Raw genomic sequence first — 15,741 nt, forward strand, 5'->3', positions numbered from 1 at the left:
GCAGAAAAGGAAGTACTATTGGCCGTTAAGCAGGCGAAGGTCCGCCCCACTTCATGCATAACAAAAAAAGTGCGAAATAAATCTTCACTGAGAAATCTATAAAGAACTCTCGAAGCTCAGTCTTAAGGAAAATAACTTCGTAAAAAAAAAAGGAGCAGAAGAGTTGGGACAGGGCTTTGAAGAGACATTTTACAGAAGGTTACAAACGGCCAATATGCACACAAAAGGATGCTTGATGTCCTTAATCTTCAGGGAAATGCAGATGAGTCTGTGATTGGATACCAGAAGGGCTAGAATTTTAAAGACCGTAGAAAGTGTCAGTGAATATGGGAAGCTCTCAGAATTCTCCTTGGGAGTGTAGCGCAGTATAACTACTTTGAAAGCAGTTGGCTGGTTTCTTACCAATTTCAACATATATGCTTTGTATTACTCTGAAATTCTACTTCTCAGTAATTAGTAAAAAAAGAACCATGTGGGGTGGGGAAGGGAGGGGAGGAAGGGGAGGGAAAACACGCCCAGGTCTCATGACACCACCCAGGAACAGCTCATTTTTGTTTTGTTTGTTTTGCTTTGTTTAAAGATTTTATTTATTTGACAGAGAGCAAAGGCAGGGTGAAGGGCAGAGGGAGAAGCAGACTCCCTGCTGACCAGGGAGCTTCCTGTGGGGCTTCATCCTGGGACTCAGGGATCATGACCCTAGCCTAAGGCAGACGCTTCACCCACTGAGCACCAACCCCCCTCCCGCGCCCCAGCCAGTGTTGACATCACGTGACCACCAGCATGCACAAAGAAAAGGTTTTGGTCAAGCCCTTTCCTGGCCCCTTGTCCGGACTGTAGGTCCTCCCTGGGGGCGGAGCCAGAGCCAGGAGAAGGAGGACCATGCAAGGCTCTCCCAGCCCGCCCTCCCAGATGTCACTGGTGTGTGTCCCTGGGCCCTGTGTCAGGGGCCAGTGGGTCACTTTGGCAAGAAGAGCCAAACTCAGCAAGCTTGTCCCAGCCCATCTGTTGGCTGAGATACCAGCCGCCTGCAGAGACCCGAGTCTTCCGCAGCTCCCCAGGGACGTGTCAGCCCTGCCAGTGAGCTGGTCTTGGCTGTCTCGAGCCAGCTGCCACTCTTCCTCCCTCTCCCGCTCTCCAGGGGCCTCTCCAGGCATGGCCGACAACCCAGCATTGTGGGAGAACCTCACCACTGCTGTGGCTGGAGCCATGAGCCCACCATCGCCCCCACGAACCCTGCAGCCACCACCGGGGCTGCCACTACTGATGTGGCCAATATGCTGGACCCCTCAAGCCACCTACGCTGGGCAGTGGTCTGTGGCAGTGCAGGAAGGATAGCCTTTTCTAGAACGTTCGCAGGGAGGTCCTGAAGCAGGGCTGCCTGGGAACTGACTAAGTACATCACAGTTGACTCCCCGATCCCCACTGCAGCCCAGATGGAGGGTCTGATCCAGTCCCTTTGCCCCATCCAGTGTCACACCAAGAACCCCAAGATCCACTGACCCCAGTGCCTGGTTAGCTGAGGACTTTCCTGTTACATAAAATAATCACATTGTCTGGGTCATTTTGAGTGGAGGTTTTTGTTTCGAGCAATCGGAAGTATCCTAATGGATTCTGTTGAATTAGAGAATTTAATAGCTTTTTTGCCCTCTCGCCTTCCCTTGTCCATGGAGAGCAAAACGTGAAAATCCACATGGCAAATCTTGTGCGGGGCTCCCAGCCCCCCTTCCCCTTGTGATGAAGTTCCAGAACCTAGGTGAGGTTCGGTGGGCTGAAGTCCGGAGCCGATGACCAAGAAAGAATTCTTGAAACCTCTTTGGTGCAAAATGGTGGTTTATTAAAGCACGGGGACAGGACCCGCGGGCAGGAAGAGCTGCTGCCCCGGGTTGTGAGGGATGGCAGGTTCTGTACCCTGCGGTTGGGGAAGGTGAGGGGAAGGGAGGTTTCAATGGAGTTTTTATATGTTAAAGAGGGCCTACAAGGTGCCAAGATATCGGAGGCCTTGCCCTGTGGCTTGATCCTTGTTGTCTTTAGGCCCGCCATTAACATCAAGATAGTTGGGAGATTCTTGGTGGGATGTCACAATCCTGCTATCAATCATCTTTGTTAGTGAGATTTAGATTTGGAAGAGATTTAACTATATTTACATTCCCTTCTACCTCAGCCTCCTTCAGTTTCGTTTATGGTGGGGAGGGAGACCTTAGGGCTTGAGGAACTGAGTTATTTGCCTCTGGAAATTTGTGCTATTGATAAGGTAACTTCTTTGTTTGTAGATCTCTAGGATATTTGTAAACCAAGGGAGACTCCTGTCTTGTAGGATTGTGATTTCTGCAAGTTAACTATTTGTTTCTTATGGCGGTCAGGGGTGCCTGAGGAATGCTACACATATTACTGAGGGGGAGCGGATGGGGAGGGGGTGCAAGGTGCCAGCTTTTGCTTTGTCCTCAGTCAGCCTCCTGCTCCCTCATCACTTGGACCACCAGGTGACCGTCCCCCAGCAGCTCCCATGTCCCAGCAAGTGGCCCTGGCGGGACTTCAGACTTGCAGGACGGTGGAGGGCAGAGGTGGCGTCCTGACGGGCACTCAAATCTTGTTACTGCTGTTAGACTGCCCTCAGACCCCAAGGCCTTAACTGTAAAGTGGAGAGATTGCTGTGTCCATCCCAAAGAGTCGCTCATTCGTGTACCAATGTCCCGCGTGCCAAATGCTGCCCACACGCCCGTGTCCAAGGCACCAAGACACATCTAAAGATCCCAGGACACAGGAAGGAAAAGCTGTGTGCCATAGATGCTGGCTTTCTTCTCTCTCTCCGGAAGGCAGGGAGCTATAAATATCGGGGGGTCGGAAAGCCGGGCCTGGGGGAGTCAAGCCCCAGCCCAACCTCCCCTAGCCCAGAAGCCAGAGAAGCATTATTCCCTTCTGCCTCCTTGCCATGTCTCAGGGTCCATCCCAGGGACATGGAGCAAAGGGGTGGCTCCGTGCCAGTCATGGTCATGGGGGTGACCTGAGTGCCAGGGATCACGACAAGCCCACACCCGCCCCCTCCGTCAGGTCCCTAGCATGCCAGCACCCCTTGTGGATGCAGACAAAAGGCCCAGAGCTGGCTCTGCACCACCCACGCCCACCAACGTGTGATGGGTCTCCGTGCACAGCTCAGAGCCCTCTGAGCAACCGCAGGGGAGGGAAGCAGCAGGAACCGGACTGAAGACTCCCCAGAGAATCACTGGGTCAGCCATTAACTTAATTCTTCTCAGCAGATGTCTCCTTGAGTTTTATGAAAACCTATTTGCCTCTGGTAGATGAGGGCAAATCAATCCAGAAAGCTAACACTCCCTGGGGGCTTTGCCTCTGAAGAAGGGGATGTGGCTTCTCACAGACTCCCTAGCTCTGGCTCCTATCACCGCCATCTTGTGTTCTGACCCGAGCTGTGGGCTTCTTGGTCCCTCTTTCCCGTTCCTGCTTGGTTCTGCCTTCGGACAGACTTCCCACCACAGAGTCTGGGTCCCCTCCATCACTCTGGAGGGCTGTCCATTCCTATCCACACCCTCAGTGGTTGCAGCCCCCCACCCCGGTGCCCTCCCAGGCTCTGCAGCCCCAGGATCTCCCCTGCCACAGGCCCAAGGTGACAGAAGAACCCACAGCTCTGGGACTTTCCAGAAGGAAGATCCAGAGCCACCTCCTAGGGTAAAAATCTCTGGCCCCCAGCCCTCTGGCTGGGAGGAAGATGATGGAAAGAGTTCACCCTCCAAGCCTTGCCAGAGGTAAACCATCAGCTCCCCAGGGAAGCCTGGCTGTCTCAGGGTGGGGATAACTTAATTTGACGCCCATCCCTGTCCACCCCGTCTCCAGCAGGGACAGTGTCTTCATGACCGTGCTGGAGTGTGGCGCCCGCTAATTGAAAATTGATGACAGCCTCTGGGTGAGGGATGGCTGTGCCCAGCCTCAGGGCCTCGGGGCCTCACCCCGAACTGTGTTCGTGCAGCCGCTCCCTCTCCTGAGAGACACCTTGTCATTTCAGCCCATCCCAGGGACACAGCATGCATGAACCCTTCCCTGGTGGTCCAGGTGCCCAAACGGGGCGCAACCTCAACGGCGCCCTCCTGCGGTCCCTTTACCCCACAGGGACACCCCCACACCTCTGCCATGAGCCTCAGACTCCACAAGGGTTCACACAGCAGCATTGAGCCCCATCAGGGCCACATCTCGGGCCCCCTGGCTCAGGAGCCACGCCCTCCTCATCATGTCCCTGTCCTCTGCCTGGAGTTGGGCCACTGTTGATGGTTTCACTCAGCAGTGCATTATTGAAAGAGTGATAGGAGCCCCTGCCTGTGGGAGTCCCAATAGCCTGTGTCCTCGGGACAGGGAAGCCAGATCCTTGGTCCTCAGGAAAGAAGTTTCTGGCCCCGGCCCTGAAGGGCCACCATGGGACGTGGCATTCAAACACCCCAATTTGGGGGGCCACAAACACACTTCCTCCCTCCAGGGCTGCCTGGCTGTGGCCTCCACACCCCAGGTAGCTAGGCTGTTCCAGCCTTCCAAAGAGGGGACTTTAGGGAGGGAGAGGTCCTCCTTAGTCGCTGAGCTCTGTGCCCAGAGCACCTGCTCTCTCCCTCTCTGCCTCAGCTGCCCCTGCAACCTCGCTTTCCTTCTGTCTCTCTGCCCTACCATCCCCCTGCCATCCCCCTGTCATGCTCACTGGCCCCGTCATCCCATCTCCTGCCCCTCCAGTCTTTCTTTCCAGGGGCTAAGAGTCTGTCTCTCTGCGTGGCTCATGGCTGAACACTTTCATTTATCTGGCAGGAGACGTCAGCGCCTCAGTCCACTGGAAGGTATAACTCATCACCCAGAGGGCTCTCGGATGAGCTGCAGGGAAGCAGTGGGGCGGGGGGCAGGACTGGGAAGAGGCCCTGTGGGAGGGAGGGCCACCTCCCCCACCACACACACACACAAGGCCAGCTCAGGACTTCTCCCTCTGGCCGATGACCAAGATCACCGCGATGCCCCCAGCCCCACCGCAGGCCATTAAATAAAGCATCAATCTGTTTGAGCAGCTTCCCTGGGGAGTCCGAAGTTCAGCCAGAGAAGAAAGCAGCAGGCTAAGCTGTGACCGCTGGGTGGGGGGCACCCGTGGGCAGAGTGTCGGGCCTGCCACACACCTCCCCTATAAGGCTGTGCAAACGTCCAGAGAACCGGGGACAAGGTGTGGGGCCTGGGCCAGTGTCCCCAGCTCTAAAGGAGCAGGTGGCCATGCAAAGCTCAGTGTTTCTGGAGACAGAGGGGGGGTCCCTGCTGCTCAGATGCCTGGGAGAGGAGAGGGTGAGGGAAGGCTCCTTGCCTTTGGTTCCTCTCTTCTTAATGAGACTCCCCCACCCCCGCGCCCGTACCATCCTCACCCTCTCAATCCTCCCAGTTCACAAGAACACCTCCAATTCATTCAACAAGCAGATACGTAGCTCCCGCTGTGCATAAGTGCGTAAGGCCCCAGTTTCTGCAGCAAGAAGGGGGAGCCATGGGCCCTGCCCAGAGCTGTGCCCGGAGCTGCTCCAGGAGCACAGCGACCCTGAGAATCAGGGCCCTTCCTGCAGAATGGGAAGCCTCGGGGGCCCTGGGCTCTTAAATCAACCCAGGCTCTGCCCCAGGGGTCTTGAGGTTTCCTGGGAGGACATGACACCCGAGCCAAGTTTTCAGGGGCAGTAGGGTTTCCTGGATGCTTTCTGAGACTCTCCCGGCCTCCATGAACACCATCCCCCGCCCCACCGCTGTGTCGGCCCCGTGAGCACTGCACCCTGCTCCTGTCTCCACCAGCTGACCGGACTGCATCTGGGGCCGAGATGAGGCCCTGGGGTGCCAGGAGGGGGTCTTCTGAGCCTGGTGACTGGCATAGTACCTGGTGTATGCCAGGTACCCAATGAACTGTTGTTGACACAGAGTTCTCGTTTTCGCGGGGGATGGAGTGTGTTCCCCACCGACCAATACTTCGGCCTCCCGCGCCCACCGCTGTCTGGACTTGGGGGCCTCCAGGCACAGCTGGGACAGGGACACAGGAGGACAGGGAGATGGCATGAGGAGGCCTGGAGGTGTCCTGGACAGAAGAGAGAGAGAAAGCAGAAGGAAGCCCTGAAGTGATGAGCCCCTCAGAGTGGAAGAGAGAAACGTAGCCCCCGATCATCGGGGGCCCTGAACGGCAGCTCTGCCAGCTGGAGCCCCTGTCCCCTCCCAGGACGAGCCTGCCCGGCTTCTGCGGCGTCTCCCAGCCCGACAGGGGCTCTAGAATGGGGTTTTCAACACACACCGACTCAGGCCCATCTGTCCCAGAGATCTTGATCTGAGCAGGCACCCAAGATGCGCATTTTGGGGGAATACAGGAAATTAATTTGTGTCAGGTAGGTAGAAGGGCTCACATAAGCACCCAGTAAGTGCTGGCTATCGTACCTCCTGTCACGGGAAAAGTCTGTCCAGAATACGCACTCTGGGCAGCACAAGCCGTACACACCCTGAGAAGCCACAGCCCTGCCCCTCAGGGCCTTCCAGCTTGTAAAGGAAACTAGTGAACCCAGACCGTGGCCATGCCCTCAGCGGTGGGGGCCTGTTTTTCCTCCACCTGCCCACTGTTCTCTGTCCCCGGTGCCGACAGCCCTGGCCCAGGCCACCCTGCCCTCCCACCAGGACAGCCCCTGAGCTGCATCTCCCGCCTTGCAACCAGGCCCCAGGAGGGATCTCCACACGCACCCCTTGCTGTCCTCCTGCCAGTTCCCAAACCCCATCTAGATCTCCTGGGTTGTGTCTCTGCCTGAGCCAGGGATGTGTATGAGCCTTGCACACCATCTAGTGGACAGTGGGGTGACTTATTTCCAGGCTCAGGAAGGAACCCCCCCAAACTTTAGTGAGGCTTCCCTGATAATGGAGCCAGGCTTGTTCTCAACGCCCCCAGTGAGGTCAACGGGCACAGATGACCTCAGAGCAGACTCCTGCGGGTAGATTGGGGGAAGGGAAGGTAGGATTAGGGTGGTGACACAGAGTGTCCCCGGGCTTCCCCGCCCATCTCTGCGGCCAAGGGCCCAGTCGTGAGCCACTCATCCCGTGCCCAGGGCCTCAGCTGCTTCATCTATAATGAGCAGCTTATTTGAGAGCAATCCAAAGGCCTCTAACCTATGAAACCCCACTCCCACGTCCAACCACAACTGTCTTACACATGGGGTGACCGTAGGACGGATCCTCCAAGCCGGGGCATGTGCCTCTCAGAGACACGCTAAGCCAGGTGGACACCAGGACAGCAGGTGTGAATTGACTGTCGGGGTACACCAGGGTGAATGGCCGCCCACCCATAAAGAGTCAGCTCTTTGGAGTCAGTGACAGCCACTTGCAGGATGAGGACCTGACCCAACACCCCCATGCCGGTTCTAAGGACAGAGTGAGAAGGATGAGAGTCCCGCTGGGGCTCCAGGGGACAGGGCTGCCCCTCAGGTGGGCAAAGCAGTGCCTAAGCTATGGGTCGGGAACAGAGCGGGGGAGCCTCCAGCAAGGAGCAGATCCCTGCTGCTGGGCGGGGAGGGGGGCATACACGGAGTGGGGGACACAAGGGAATGGGCAGCACCCACAGTATACCATCCTGGGCTTTGGGGATGGTTTCACTGTATCACACAGGCAATGTTTCTAGAAAAAAGAAGGAAGGAAGAAGAGATAGCTTTGCCTGACTCTTACATAAAAAAAAGATGGTGTGGGAGGCTGCACCTGGGGGTTCAGTCGGTGAAGTGTCTGCCTTTGGCTCAGGACATGATCCCGGGGTCTAGCCCAGCATCGGGTTCCCTGCTCAGCGGGGAGTCTGCTTCTCCCTCTGCCTCTGCTCCCCCTGCTTACACACGCGTTCTCCCTCTCCCTATCAGATAAATAAAAATAAATAAAATCTTTTTTTTTTTTTAAAGATTTTATTTATTTATTTGACAGAGAAATCACAAGTAGGGAGAGAGGCAGGCAGAGAGAGAGGAGGAAGCAGGCTCCCTGCCGAGCAGAGAGCCCGATGCGGGGCTCGATCCCAGGACTCTGAGATCATGACCTGAGCCGAAGGCAGCGGCTTAACCCACTGAGCCACCCAGGTGCCCCAAAATAAATAAAATCTTAAAAAAAAAAAAAGGATGGAGGGCTGGGTCGTAAGAATAAGAGGATCCAATGGGCACACTCTCCCCCAACCTACCACCATCCCTGTAAGAGGAAGGATTCTTCTTCACGGCCCACAGGAACAACTTTCTAAGCCCAGGCCTGGCCTTTCTCCCCTCCCTTCCTCACCCGTCCGTCGTGCCTGACTTGTCACAGGGTCAGCTCTGTGGTCTCCCAGAGGGAACAGCTGTGAATGACGAGCCCCGGGGAGACTGTCTGCTCATGGATCCCCTGAGCACAGACCCTTGGCACCCCGTGATGCGGTGGGGGGAATGTCAATAAATTCCCCCTTTAAGGATGCTTCAAAAAGTGATCCTATGGGATGACACACTATTCCCCCGGGACCAAGGACTCCTGCCCTTCCAGGTCCCTGCTCACCCAACGGGCAGACCCTTTCCATCCGAGGGATAGCGCTCAGCACACAGGCACGGAAATGGACCCCGTTTCAACCCGCCACAGACAAACCCGTTCTGTGTAGATTGTTGGAGGGCCATGGCTTCCCTCCTCTGACGACAGACCAGGTCAAGTGCTAGGGACAGTTTCCACCTGGGTCATTGCGCAGTGGTAGAATCCCTGAAAGTTTTCATCACGAAGCATGTGAATGTGCGTATTACGTATGACCCTCTGAAGTAAGAGTAAGTAATAGACATGTGCCCATCATCTGACTTCAGAAATAGAGTCACACCAACGACTTCAAAACTCCCCCAGTTGTGTTTCCTTCCAGCCTACCTGAAAGAACGACTATTGAAAATGTGTGTAGGGGCGCCTGGGTGGCTGAGTCTTAGGCATCTGCCTTCAGTTCGTCATGATCCCAGGACCCTAGGATGGAGCCCTATGTCGGGCTCCCAGCTCAGTGGGTAGCCTGCTTCTCCCTCTCCTGCTCCCCCTGCTTGTGTTCCCTCTTTCGCTGTGTCTTTCTCTGTCAAATAAATAAATAAAACCTTAAAAAAAAAGTGTGTAAATCATTTCCTTGCTTTTCTTTAATGCATTATAACATACATGAGGAACTTTAAAAGACTGTTTAGGGGTATGTGGGTGGTGCAGACAGTTGAGTATCCAACTTGGTTTTGGCTCAGATCATGATCTCAGGTTCATGAGATCAAGCCCCACATCAGGCTCCATGCTGGGCAGTGAGTCTGCTTGAGATTCTCTCTCTCTCCCTCCATATGCCCTTCCCTCCAACCCACACTCTCTCTTTCTCTCTAAAATAAATAAATCTTGGGGCACCTGGGTGACTCAGTTAAGCATCTGTCTTCTGCTTGTGTCATGATCTTGTGGTCCTGGGACTGAGCCCCGCATCGGTCCCCCTGCTCAGCGGGGAGTCAGCTTCTCCCTCTACCCACCCTATCCCCATGCATGCACATGCTCTCACTCTCTCTCTCTCAAACAAATAAAAATAAAATCTTTTAAAAAATAAATAAGGGGGCACCTGGGTGGCTCAGTGGGTTAAAGCCTCTATCTTCGGCTTGGGTCGTGATCCTGGGGTCCTGGGATGGAGCCCCCACATCAGGCTCTCTGCTCAGCAGGGAGCCTGCTTCCCCCACCCCCCGCCTCTCTGCCTGCTTGTCATCTCTGTCTGGCAAATAAATAAACAAATAAAATCTTTTTTTAAAAAATAATAATAAATAAGATAAGTAAATCTTTAAAAATTAAACAATAGATTGTTTAGTTTTCCCTCATTTTGAATTTTATATAAATGGATCAAATATAAATTAATTGTCCTCTGACTGAATTTTTTCACTGAGCGCTGTGTTTTGCGGTTCCTATGTATTAATGTGTGGGCTGTGATTCATTCATTTACGTTGCTGTATACTATCCCCCTGAGTGAGTATTCCACAACACACTCATTCTATCATGTGTGGGTATTTGGGCTTTTTGCATTTGTGGCTGTAAGTATTTTTGTAATGTCAGGTGTTTCTGATGCAAATGGGCAGGCGCTTCCCGAGCACACCCAGCAACAGAAGCAGGGCTCAGGGGGCATGAGCAAGTTCAACTGTGTGAGGCAATGGCTGGTTGTGATTCTATTCTGCCCCAGGGTGGGCTCTAAATGGGGCAGCTGCCATTTCATGTGCGAACATTTTTTTTTAAGATTTTATTTATTTATTTGACAGACAGACATCACAAGTAGGCAGAGAGGCAGGCAGAGAGAGGAAGGGAAGCATGCTCCCTGCTTCACAGAGAGCCCGATGCGGGGCTTGTTCCCAGGACCCTGGGACCATGACCTGAGCGGAAGGCAGAGGCTTTAATCCACTGAGCCACCCAGGCGCCCCTCATGTGCAAACATTTATCGAGTCACTCACTGTGCTACACACAGAGCTTCAAAAGTCAGCTTCCATCCTCCAGGTTTGCAGGTTAGTGGGAGAGTGCATGAGTTTGCACTAGGTTCTGGGTGTTTGGTTGTGTCCCCAGGGCATAGTCCCTGGTCCTGGAGGGTCCACCTGCTTCCTGAGTCTGAATCATCAGGGCTCGCTCACTGATGCTTCCTTACACCCCTACCCCCTGCCTCACCTCAGAGGAGAATGCCTCTTTCTGGAACACTAGCCCTCGACAGATGTTAGTTAACTGTGCTCCCAGGGGAGGAAGCACGGGGGAAGCACAGCCGGAACACGGAGCAGCACTCTCCTACTCTGCCACTCGCTACTCAGTAACCTTAGGGAAATCGCATGACCTCTGTCCAGCTGTAAGTCCAGGAGACCAGACGCAGCTCCAAGATGCCTCTCTGTTTAAAAAGTCCGGCAGGGGCCACCTGGGTGGCTCAGTCGGTTAAGCATCCGCCTTCAAGATCAGCTCAGGTCGTGATCCTAGGGTCCTGGGATTGAGCCCTGCATCGGGCTCTCTGCTCGACAGGAAGCCTACCTTCTCCCTCTCTCACTCTCCCTGCCTGTGTTCCCTCTGTCGCTGTGTGTGTGTGTGTGTGTGTGTGTGTGTGTGTCTTTCTCTGTCAAATAAATAAATAAACCAACAAATAAATAAAAATAAATAAAAAAATAAAAACTCCAGCAGTTTTGCTGTACGTTATTGTACTCCAGGGAATTAAATTTCACTCAGTCATTTCTCAATAAGTCAAATAAATCCCATCATCCATTTATGGGTTCTCCTGTCAATCAAAAAGTCAGATCTTTTTTTCTTTTTTTTAAAGATTTTTATTTATTTATTTGACAGAGAGAGATCACAAGTAGACAGAGAGGCAGGCAGAGAGAGAGAGAGAGAGAGAGAGAAGCAGGCTCCCTGCTGAGCAGAGAGCCCGACGCGGGACTCGATCCCAGGACCCCGAGATCATGACCTGAGCCGAAGGCAGCGGCCCAACCCACTGAGCCACCCAGGCGCCCCAAAAAGTCAGATCTTAAAACATTAAATTATGTGTGTGTATTTAGTCCTAACGAAATGTTCTGCCCTCTGAAATTGCACAGGAAAAAGAATCACAGAATTTGATGCTATTTTTTTTTTTTAAAGAAGAGTTACTGAAACATAAACTGGAACTACATAAACACGGTTGGGGGGTCCGTACTCCGGTGACAATTACATAACAATCTTCAAAGCAGCTCCGCGCCCTTGACACAGGGACCCCCAGCAGCTCCACATCCTCAGTGGACTCGATGGGACAGTTTTCAAGGCAAGTCGAAAACCCTCTTTTTAGGGCACCTGGGTGGCTCAGTGGGTTGAGTGACTGCCTTTGGCTCAGGTCATGATCATGGAGTCCTGAGATAGAGTCCTGCATCGGGCTCCCTGCTCGGCGGGGAGCTTGCTTCTCCCTCTGACCCTCCCCCCTCTCATGCTCTCTCTCTCTCTCAAATAAATAAATAAAATCTTAAAAAAAAAAAGACTTCTACCTTAAAAAAAAGAAAACCCTCTTTTCATATGTTTATGTAGGTCTTTAACCGTTTAGTCATTCATTCATTCATTCAACCAGCATTTACAAAGTGTCTATCAAGGGGTGCTTGGGTGGCTCAGTGGGTTAAAGCCTCTGTCTTCGGCTCGGGTCATGATCTCAGGGTCCTGGGATCGAGCCCCGCATCGGGCTCTCTGCTCAGCGGGGAGCCTGCTTCCCTCTCTCTCTCTCTCTGCCTGCCTGTGATCTCTGTCTGTCAAATAAATAAATAAAATCTTAAAAAAAAAAAAAAGTGTCTATCAAGTGCCTGTTGAGAGCGAAGGGTTAAGAATACAGAAGAATTTGTGTGTTTAAATTTAGGTATATTGCCAAGCAGAGTGGGCTGTGTCATTCATTCCCTCATTCTTTCACAGGGTATTGGATAAAGCAGTAAGAGTCAAGGAGCAAATGCCATCATCCAAGAATACAGTAGGAAATGCAACGCTCATGGTAAAAGCCTCCTCTTTCTCCCTTTATTCCTTCCCCCTTCCTCCCCCCCCCTCCTTCCTTCCTTGGGGAGTAAACTGCCAGAGGGTCCAGGAGACTCGAGAGAAACAGGCAGGACCCCAGTCCATGTTCACCTTCTTGGGCCAGTTGGAATGGTTCCATCTGAGGTCCCCTGGGAACAACGTGACAAGGCCCCCAAGGACACTAGCTCTCAGACCACCAGGGAGGGGTGCCGGGTCGAGACCCCCTCCTGGCCTGCATTTTGAACTAAACCACTGGACTTGCCCGGCCGTTCCTGTCTCCCGCCCCAGGTCCTGAGGCTTCGTGCTCAGCGTGCTTCGGCTCAAGCCACCCATCTTCGTCTTCCATGAGGCTGAGAAGGCAGCACCCCAAGCGAGGGGGAGCCTGCAGTCCTGCACGCGGCCACGTTCCAGCTGGCTGCTGCTCCAGCATCAGGGTTGCAGCCGGGAATGGGAACCAGACCGGGGAGCCCGGCCTGCGATGCCGTCCACGGGGTGGCCCCCAGACTGTAGCAGTAGCATTGGGTGAGCCCTACCTTCTTCCCCATCCTTGAAGTCATGCGGCTTGGTTTTGTTTTTACACTGTGCATGTATTATTATATAATCAGGAGGAAAAACAACGAGGCTGCTTCTATTGTGGGGTTTTTTAGTTTTTTTATTTTTTAAAGATTTATTCACTTGAGAGAGAGACAGAGAGAGAGCAGAGGAGAGTAGAGGGAGAGGGAGAAACAGAGGAGTGAGCCTGATACAAGACTTAATCCCAAGACCCTGAGATCCTGACCTGAGCTGAAATCAAGAACTCAGCCACCTCTGATTCTCCCAGGCAAAGACCCTGCTTCATCTGCCCACCCAGCCTACCCGAGCTCTCGCCTCTTTCTCCCTTCCTCGGGCAACAGCTCTCTCCTCCCCTTGTTAATAAACCAGGCAATGTCACATACGGGAAAGAGGATTTGGGAGTAGGAACAAACAGGGAAATAAAGCAAGACATGTTTATGTCATTTTTATTTTATTTTTTTTTAAAGATTTTATTTATTTATTTGACAGAGAGAGACACAGCGAGAGAGGGAGCACAAGCAAAGGGAGTGGGAGAGGGAGAAGCAGACTTCCTGTTGAGCAGGGAGCCCGATGTGGGACTCGATCCCAAGACGCTGGGATCATGACCTGAGCCGAAAGCAGCCGCTTAACCAACTGAGCCACCCAGGCGTCCCTGTTTATGTCATTTTTAAAAAAGCTACGAAGTGTAAACAACGTGGTCAATATTTTTTAATGGTACTGTAGGAGCTTCACAGGGGAAGAAATTGAAATAGCCAATGGAATATAAAAAGATATTCCATCTCATCGGCAATCAAAAACTATCAGTAAAAATAACGTTAGAAATGGACAATACTGGGGGCTCCTGGGTGGAGCAGTCAGTTAAGCATCTGACTCAGGTTATGATCTCAGGGTCGTGATCTCAGGGTTATGATCGAGTCCTGCATCAGGCTCTGCGCTCATGGAGGAGTCAGCTTGAGAGTCTCTCTCTCCCTCTCTCTCCGCCTCTCCTGCTCCTGCTGTCTCTCTTTAAAATAAATAAATCTTTAAAATAAAATACAGGGGCGCCTGGGTGGCTCAGTGGGTAGAGCCTTTGCCTTTGGCTTAGGTCATGATCTCGGGGTCCTGGGAACGAGCCCTGCATTGGGCTCCAGGCTCAGCGGGAGTCTGCTTCTCCCTCTCCCTCTGCCCACTCCTCCTGCTTGTGTTCCCTCTCTCACTGTCTCTTGTCAAATAAATAAATAAAATACATTTTAAAAATTCTCCAGACATGGGCTGTGGAAAACAAAGCTGAAGATGAACAGATGCAACCCTAAACACACAAGTGAGCAGACAGCCTAAAACCACTAAAGGTTTGAAGACTGCCAACACCACAAAAGCCGCATATGGTAAAGCCCAGTGACAGCTCACGGTCAATGTTAGGTGACTGGTGCCCTTTCTTACCTGTAGAGGGCATGGAGAGCAGGGACACTTAGGAGGGGACTCAGAGGAGGGGACATTCAGGTAGGGAACTAGCAAGTGACCCCCTTTAGAAGTAGGAGGGGCAGGGTGGGTCCCCACATCCCAGTATTCTCCAGATCCAGTTTCCTGCATCAAGCCAACGGAAGAGGAGACTCCTGGAAATGGTGTAGCTGTCCAGAAGTCCCAGGCAGTCCCAGGACCCCAAAGGACCCCATCAATACATAAGCCAGGGTGGACAGTTTTCACCAGGTGGGATCAGACCACAGCCCTCACCAGGATGATCTCGGACCACGGCCACAGCCCTAGAACCACCAGGTAATTACAGCTGGAAGGCTCTCAGTGGTCCTTGTATCAACCTCATGATTCTACAGTCCCGCATTTCACCATTTGTGTTTTGGGGACCCTTACCAGACTATCTGATGGCCTTCCTGTAACAGACGAGGCAGAAGAACCGAGACCTAAAGAAACACCAATAGGGGCCCCTGGGTGGCTTACTCATTCAGCGTCTCCCTTCGGCTCAGGTCATGATCCTAGGGTCCTGGGATCGAGCCCCATATTGGGCTCCCTGCTCCCTGGGAAGCCTGCTTCTCCCTCTCCCACTCCCCCTGCTTATGTTCCCTCTCTCGCTGTGTCTCTATCAAATAAATAAATAAAAATAAAATCTTTAATAATAAAAAAAGAAACACCAATAAATGCCAAGCATGTGCCTGTAAACACAGCAACTAGTGATCCTGGAAAGTAAAATGTGGAAGAGCTAAAATAAAAACTCTTTGAACAGTGGACCCCCAGAGCTCTAGTGAGTGAACTGGGATGCCCAGCTCAGACAGCTTCCCGCCAATGCACAAAAGGTTAAAGAAATAAATAAAAAGCTGCGAAATCGCGAGCTTCTTCCTTAGTTTCTTCACACTGTAGTGTCCTCTGAAAAGCAAAAGTTTTTAATTTCAGTGAAGTAAAATTTATCATTGTTTTCTCTTACAGAAGTTCTGATTATATAGACTTACATTCACCTTTTTAAAATTATTTTTAGGGACGCCTGGGTGGCTCAGTCAGTTAAGCGGCTGCCTTCCGCTCGGGTCGTGATCCCAGTGTCCTGGGATCGAGTCCCACGTCGGGCTCCTTGCTCGGCGGGGAGCCTGCTTCTACCTCTGCCTCTGCCTGCCACTCTGCCTGCCTGTGCACTCTCTCTCTCTCTCTCTGACAAATAAATAAAAATAAAATCTTAAAAAAAATAAAATAAAATTATTTTTAAAGATTTCATCTATT

This window comes from Enhydra lutris, unplaced genomic scaffold (genome assembly GCF_002288905.1).
Source record: "Enhydra lutris kenyoni isolate GAN:26980312 unplaced genomic scaffold, ASM228890v2 scaffoldscaffold24, whole genome shotgun sequence".
NCBI classification, from domain to species: domain Eukaryota; kingdom Metazoa; phylum Chordata; class Mammalia; order Carnivora; family Mustelidae; genus Enhydra; species Enhydra lutris.